Genomic DNA, 8,249 nt, shown 5'->3' with positions numbered 1-8,249 from the left:
AGGAGCTGAGAAGTGCTTGTGGTAGGTTGGGTTACTATGCAGAACTGAATCCTAGGGACACACACTTAGAACATTTGAAATCCCAGCAGGAGCTGACAAGATGGAAAACCTGATGGCCTAAGTTCTATCCCCAGATGCCACATGATGAAAGGAGAAAACCAGCCCTCACAAGTCTAAAGGTACACACATACACACACACACACACACACACATACACACACACACACACACACACATGCGCACATGTTCCATATGCAGAATGTAACAAGAAAGTTAAATTCTTGATCTTGAAAATATGAAAATTATCTGGTGACCTTTTGAAAGATTAAGAAGATATCTCTGAGGACATTTACAGGAAGTTTATCCAACCATTTGTCTGGATGTGCAGGTGAAATCTTTTAATAAAATAGTTCTTCAATTCTCTTTGTTGTTGTTTTAGATAGTTAGCTAGCTAGCTAGTTAGTTAGTAAAAATATCTCACTTTTTGTTCCATACCAACCTGTAATCCAGGCTGCCCTTGAACTGATAGCAACCCCCCTGCTTCAGCCTTCTGAGTGCTGGGATCTCAAGTTTGACTTAACATACCCAGCTTCTTCAACCTTCTTCCTGGTTTTCTGAAAGCTGACTTAAAGAATTCTGAAGAGGATTCAGAGTTGAAAGGAGGGAGCACAACGGATTTCAGGCCTATGACACTATCCATTCCCACATCTTCATTTCATAGATGAAGAACAGAAAAAGTTAAGTAACCTGGAAAACCATCAGAGTGAACCGAGTGGCAGAGGCCAGAAAAGCAATGGGCAGGGGCTTCCAAGCTGGCGTTTTTCCCCTCACAGTAGCACATGACAAGCAGCACGGTGTCCACAAACCAGCCTTGTGAGTTTCAAGTCATGGGAATCCAGAGGCAAGGGTAAATGAGAGCTGACACATCTCCCAAGACTGTTAGTTCCAAATCCTCATAGGCCATTCTTTCTTGAAAAATGTGACTGTGTGGCCACAGCACTGCTGAGAGATCACCACACTTATAAACAAGGCATGCACCACACCCACAGCTATGATTTTAAAGGGGACTCCAGTGGGGGGGGGCTTCTCCAGATGCTCCCCGGGACCTTAAAGATGAACATTTCCCAAACAAAATGCCATGAGAAATTATCTTCATCTCACTTGCTCAGATGTCTACTCTGGATCCTCAACTTTTGTGCAATGTTGATATTTAACAAATACCCTTCCATCATATTGCTAAGGCTCCTCTGTATGGTTTGCAGTAGAAGGGAAACAAAAGAAAGTGCTTCAGGAGTTCACTGTCGGGAGACACGAATATTTCTTTCCTTTTCTTGTGATATGGGGATTGAATCCAGGGCTTCACACAAGCTAGGCAAGCATGGCACCCCTGAGCTGCACATCTAGTCCTTTCTGTGGAATGTTTTAGAAGCCCAAATACTGTACAGTCACTCATTTATCTCACTTGAACTCTTTTAATGAGTGTGCACCAGCCCATGGACCTCCATGAAAAACATCTGTGTATCAAAACAACTGGCATACACAATGTCCTGTGTCTTAGTTAGTGCTCTGTTGCTGTGAAGAGATGCCACGACCACAGCAACTTTTGTAAAAGAAAGCATTTATGTAATTGAGGCTGGCTTACAGTTTCAGAGGTTTAGTTCATTATCCCTACAGAAGAGAGCATGGCGGCATACAGGCAGACGTGGTGCTGAGAACAGAGTGCTGCGCACAGATCTGCAGGCAGCAGTAAGAAACAGACACTGGGCCAGCCTTGGGCCTTTGAACCCCAAAGCCCACCCACTGCTGAAACACTTCCTCCAACAAGGCCGTACCACCTCATCCCTGTCATGTAGCACCAGTTCCTGGTGACTAAGCATTCAAATGTATGATGCTATGGGGGCCATTCTGTATCAAACCACCACGCCTGTTTCCCTCCTGCTGGCAATTTATAACCAGGACTACGGGTCACTTCTTACCTGATATCTGCTTACTTCTGCAAAGGATTGACAAGAAAATGAGTTGATATTGACAAGCTAGAAGAACATTTTGAAACATAAGGAACTTTGAGAAGTCCAGGTATTAGAAGTAATGGGATCAAAACTGTTCGGGTCATTTCTCAGGCCTGCCAAGACCACATAACCCTGAACACAGGGAGAACATGGCTAGCCACTGGAATTGGCGTCATCCTAGTCTCACTAATCCCATGAATGGCTGCCCGGGTAGTCACTCTCCCTTCTCCTGGCTTCTTATCATTTATTTCTGAAATGAGGTGCTGGGACCAATTACCCCTAGGAATTTTTGTCCAACCTTTAGCATCCCATTTTTCTATGACACAGATTTTAAACCTCTGTTCCTGGAAATGCAGTTTGAACCCAGCCATTGAAACATCCCTAACTCTGGCAGTTTCAGTGCAGAGATCGACATCAACGTGCTAAATGTGTTTCAGAGTGCACAAAGGTTGGAAAATTGTACATATTTGAGTGAGAAGTGCATTAAAAGTCTTTCAAAAAGCATCACATCGGCTTCAGACTTTCTATTTCAGGGTCACAGTTCTCTTGAATGGTGATGTTGAGATTGAATTATAAATACAGGGAGTGCAAATACAGATATCCAGTTACAGAATACAGGAGGATAATGCTGTTTAAATAATTAAGTTTGAGAAAATAAAAATCTCAAGCATAACTCATGGCTATTCATGTTACAGTTTGAAAAATGACTTTTTTTTTTTTTTTTTTTTTTTTTTAGTCAGAGGCTCAGCCCCATAAACTGCTCCCAACAGAGCCCACCTTAGGGCCACGGCCTATCTCGTGTGCTCTCTGGGAGATGCACAAGTGCCAACTCACGTGCAGGAACATGGAATCATAGCTTGACCAAATATTTCATTGAGCAGACCACTGTACACTCTCCAGTGAGCTAGAGTGCTCTCATAAAAGTCGCCTTGCTGGGCAGTCTTTACTGCTCATCAAGAAAGGCATTCACAATTCCAGTGACTCCAGAAATGCCCATTCTATGCCTAAAGCTTCTCTAGAAAAGCTAGCTAAACCAAAGCCAGCTGCAGTCAGGCAGCACCCCAGTTCCTCACTAAGGCGAGGTAAAGTGAGAGGAAATGACCTGAGTATTCACGAAGACCAGCGAGCTACAGCACCAGATGATGCCTGTGTGCCTTACCTGGACCTTAGTTCCCTTATTCATAGCAGTAAGTCTCTGTCTTCAATATGGAGTGAGATCCACACAGAGTGCTCCCTTTAACGTCAGCTGAGAAATCTCTTGGGAATGTGTCAGTCATTTCAGAAGTTGTTACTGTTACATGGCCAGAAGGACATGTGCTTCCACATAAAGAGACCATCAACTGAGCCTCACCAGCAGCTGAACTCCTATGTGACCATTCTTGCTGCGGTGACTCCAAGAACAATGCAACAGTGTCTGTCGGAAGAAAGCAGGGAACGCTCAACTCCCGCAAAAAGCCCAGGGAACTGACATAGTAAGGATATTTCATGAACAAAACTCAGGGGTTCCTCAGATATTGGGTGGATCTATGGATGCTTTTCCTTCTGTGCGATCCCAGTGGGCTCTTTAAAGATCTACCATGGTCACGTCTATAATGGATTTATCTAAAATGTCAAAACTCTGACTTGAGAATAAAGTTAAAGTCAGACCAGAATAATGGTATGAAATCAAGCGGGCTTCAATCTGGAACCACCACTCCAGTTGCTGTGGTCATGATACTATGGTAGAAAATCACAGTATCCCCAGCCCTGAGCAGGCCAGAGGGACAAACCCTGACTCCTGTCATCTCTGTGTTGTGAACCTGAAATGGTGACTGAGGGATGTCAGTAATTATGATGATGATAACAATAACTCAGTCTTGGGATGCCTTTCCCCAGGGAAATACATTTCTGAAAACCTTGGTACCCTCAATAACGTATGTCATAGATACAGATCTTCCTCTGTGATGCAGCAATTCACAGTATCACAAGTGAATGCAACTATGATGAGAAGGATTAAATTAGAGAAACAAAAGCCTCCCTCGCCTCCCGGGCAGAGCTCAGCTCAGGACAGCAGAGCCCGTCGTTCTATTTTGGCTCAAGCCATTGAGCTTCCCAAGCAGAAATTTAACAGGAAGACAGTTGCCATAGAAAGGCTTGGGATGTGATGGGATTGCTCCCAGCACAGTGAACTGGAACAAATGATAAAGACATACAGTAATATTGCTTTGCTTTGAACTATCCCCTCCCACTGAAGACATAGATAGCCCTTTAGGACTGAAGTGCTGTGTTGTGAGAAGAACTCTGGAGCAAACCATCTCTGCAAGCAGGCATATGAAGTGACAACTGAGACCTAAGGGGGAGTTTAACAATATGTTTGTGACAGATAGGTTTGAATATTCAGGAGTGGAAAGATAACATTTCTCAGCCGCTTCTTTAATTACAGCCTTGGAAGAGGAAGCTGTCAGCTCCACCTTCATTCAGGGAACTGCCTGTGATGTCTCCATTCATTATGGCTGTCTGTACTCCAGGGAGGTTCCCAATTGTCCTGAGCCACTAACGCCCTGTGCTGGGTCTCAGACAGGGGCGGGGGTTCATTCCACATCAGGAGTCAGTGGTCAGTACTGTTCTCCAAAAGCAGATTGAGCTCTAGGGTAATGTATTTATGAGCTTTTGAGGAGGCATCTATCAGAGCAAGTATCATGGCCACTTCATAGTACTGCCCAACTGCCCACCAAAACATCAACACCCATTACACCTTAAGTGGACAACACCTATCTGGGACTCTGTCTATAAGGGTGCATATAGGAAATGCTTGGGTGCACAATTTTTTTTTAAACTAAAGAATATGTAGGAATCCCCAAGATGGGTCAAACCCCTTGAACAATGGGTTTCATCCCGTGACTCACTTTTAAAAAACACAGAATAAAAATGTAAAGCAGTGGTCCAGTGGCCACCACCAATGCCAAAGGGTCAGGATTGTTTGCTGCAGTGACCTCACACTGAGGACGTTCCTCTCTGTAGTGTACAAGGAGAAGAACATCAGAGAGAACAAGTTAAAATACTGAAAGCTCAAGCAGCATTCCTCAACACTGCCAAACTGATGAAGAATGAGGAGGAGCAACTGAGAAGCTGCCACAGACGAAACTGAGGAAACTAATGACATCGCAGGCGGCATCCTTAAAAGGACATTGGACCAGAAGAAGACATTTGTAGAAAACTTGTAGAAACCAGCAATTCTCAAGGTACTAGTAATGAACCAATGTTTATCTCTTGGTTTGCCAAGCACACAGTAATTATGAAAGGTGTTGACATGAGGAATATGCAGTTAATCTTGTCACCCTGACAGGATTTAGAATCACCTAGGAGACATACTTCTGATGGTCTCTATGAGGGGTTTGCAGAAATATTTAACAGAAATGGGAAGACCCACTGTGAGTGTGAGAACACCATTTGGTGGGCAGCGGAGCACCATCGTGCATGGAGCACCACCAGGCATGGAGCACCACTCTGGGTGGAGCACCACCAGGCATGGAGCACCACCAGTCATAGAGCACCACCAGTCATGGAGCACCACCAGGCATGGAGCACCACCAGACACGTCTCCCTACTTCCTGACTACAGGCATGACCAGCCTTCTCATGTTCCTGTGTCCGCAGCTCCAGTTGCCTTCAGTGTCACCATGTCGCACAAGGATGGGCTGTACCCTCAAACTATGAGTCTTCCTTCCTTAACGGGCCAAATGAAAGCTTTCCTTGTCAAGTTTTCTTTTAGTCACTGTTTTTATCCCAGCAACAGAAAACAAACTAGAGTTAAATCAGAAAAGCGTGAAATATCAAGTAACCAGCAATCCAACTCAAGAACTAAAAACAAGAGGCCAAGCCCTCAATTATTAGAAATACAAAAGTGATACATATCAGACCAGAAATGAATGAAATTTAGACTTGAAACTGTAAAAGTTAAATAAAGCTAATATTTTTAGTTTGAGTAAACAAAATTGATAAAACTACACTAAAGGAAAAAAAAATAATCCATACAGAAATAAAATCAAAGGTTAACAAAGGTGACGCCATACCCAGTACTCAAGGTACTCCTTATGAAAATATCAGTGTCGTTCTTTCCACAAATAGGAAACAACTCCTAAATTTAGAGATCATGGAAAAACTGAAATTGTCAAAAATTACTGAGGGAAAAAAAAAAACCCTGGAGTTATCACAGTATCTGACTTCAACACATACTACAAAGCCAGAGTGACAAAAAGTAACATGGTGCTGGCATAAGCAGACACACAAGTCAATGAAACAGAATTTTTTAACCCAGAAATGAATTCACACATTTATAGCCAACTGTTCAGCAACAAAGGCATCATACTGGATATGATATACTGGAGAAAAGGCAGACTTATCAATTAGGGATTCTAGGAAATCTGGATATTCATTGAGAGAGAATAAAATTAGACCTTAATACCTCAGTGTCTTAGTCAATGTTCTATTGCTGTGAAGAGATACCAGACGAACTTTACAAGAAAGCATTTAGTTGGAAACTTCCTTACAGTTTCTGAGAGTTAGTCCTATCCACCATGGCAGGGACTGTGGCAGCAGGCAGGCATAGTGGTAGAGCAGTAGCTGAGAGCTTACATCCTGACATACAGGCAGAAGGCGAAAAGAAAGTACCTCAAAGCCCACCCCCAGTGACACGCCCCCTCCAACAGAGCTACACCTCCTAATCCTTCCTAAACAGTCCACCAACTGGGAACCAGATGTTCAAGCACATGAACCCATGGGGCTCATTGTCCTTCAAACCACCACACTCAGCATTTTTCTTTTTAAAAATCAAATCAAAAATGGGCCAGACGTGCAAACGTAAGTGCTGAAACAGGAGGGATGCTCTAAGATGTTGGTCTGAGGAAGAATTCTTTGGACGTGACTCCAAAACACAAGTTTCAAAAGCAGAAGATGGCAACTGGAATTACATCAGACCACAGAGTGTTAGAACAGCAAATGAACGGCCAACAAGGACAAGAGGGCGGGCGGGAGGAAGTAACTGCAGACTGTTTGTCTGGTGAGGGTTAGTCTCTGGGCTCTAGCAGGAACCCAAGCAGGGGCATGAAAACTAAATAATCTGATCTTAAAATGAGAAGATGATGTGAAAATACATTTTTCAAAGAAGGGCATATAAAAGGACAGCAGGAGTATGAAAGTATTCAACGTTCCAGCCATCAGTGAGAGGCAGACCTAAACTACAAGTTCTTGTTGTTGAGCTTTTGGAAGTCACTTCACTCTGGTTACAATGACTGTTATTACAAGGACAAAAAAAAAAAAAAGACAAAACACACAGAGAAGTGGTATGTTATGGAAAACAAAAACTGGAACTGAGGATGGTGAGATGGCTCAGCAAGTAAAGACGCTTTCCACCAAGCCTGACTACCTGAGTCCTATACCTGGGGCCCACATGGTGGAGGTGAGAACAGACTCCCGAAGCTGTCCTCTGACCTACACATGTACTTAAACACACACACACTAACAGTGTTGGTTGGTTGGTTGGTTGGTTTTTTGTTGTTGAGGTTTTGTTTTCATATTTTGGTTTTGAGAACTACCACAGAGCTCAGTAATCCCAACAACTGCAGCACAGTGGAGAGAAATTAACCCCATCTATCAAGGACACACCTGCTCATCACATTCACTGCAGCACTATCCTAACTAGATAACATACAGAAACAACTTAAATGTCCACTGGCAAAGGAATAGATGTAAAAACTATGGTGAACAGACACAGTGGAACATTGTTTTAACAACAAAAGCTAAAAATACTGTCACTTGCAGAGACATGAATGGTCAGGGAGGACACTGTGTTAAGTGAAACAAGTCAGGAACATAAAGGCAACACCACATGCCCTCATTCGCTTACAACTGGAAGGTCAAAAGGCCAATGTCATTGACATGAAGAGCAGAAGCAGGCTTCATGTGGAGGAGATAAAGATAAGAGAGTGAATAGATGCCGGGTGCAACCGGATGGAAGCAATGGCTTCCAGGGTGTACAGGACAGTAGAGTCACTGTGGCTGTCAGAACAAGAGGAGGGACTTTCAGTGTTCCCAACCGGATGGAAGCAATGGCTTCCAGGGTGTACAGGACGGTAGAGTCACTGTGGCTGTCAGAACAAGAGGAGGGACTTTCAGTGTTCCCAACCCAAAGGACACATGCATCGATTACCTGATCTGATGCACAGATGCTTACTTTATGAATATCCCCCAAGTGTTATTCTGA

This window comes from Psammomys obesus, unplaced genomic scaffold (assembly GCF_907164565.1).
Source record: "Psammomys obesus unplaced genomic scaffold, mPsaObe1.curated_primary_1811, whole genome shotgun sequence".
NCBI classification, from domain to species: domain Eukaryota; kingdom Metazoa; phylum Chordata; class Mammalia; order Rodentia; family Muridae; genus Psammomys; species Psammomys obesus.
Note: the sequence above shows the minus strand (reverse complement) of the source record.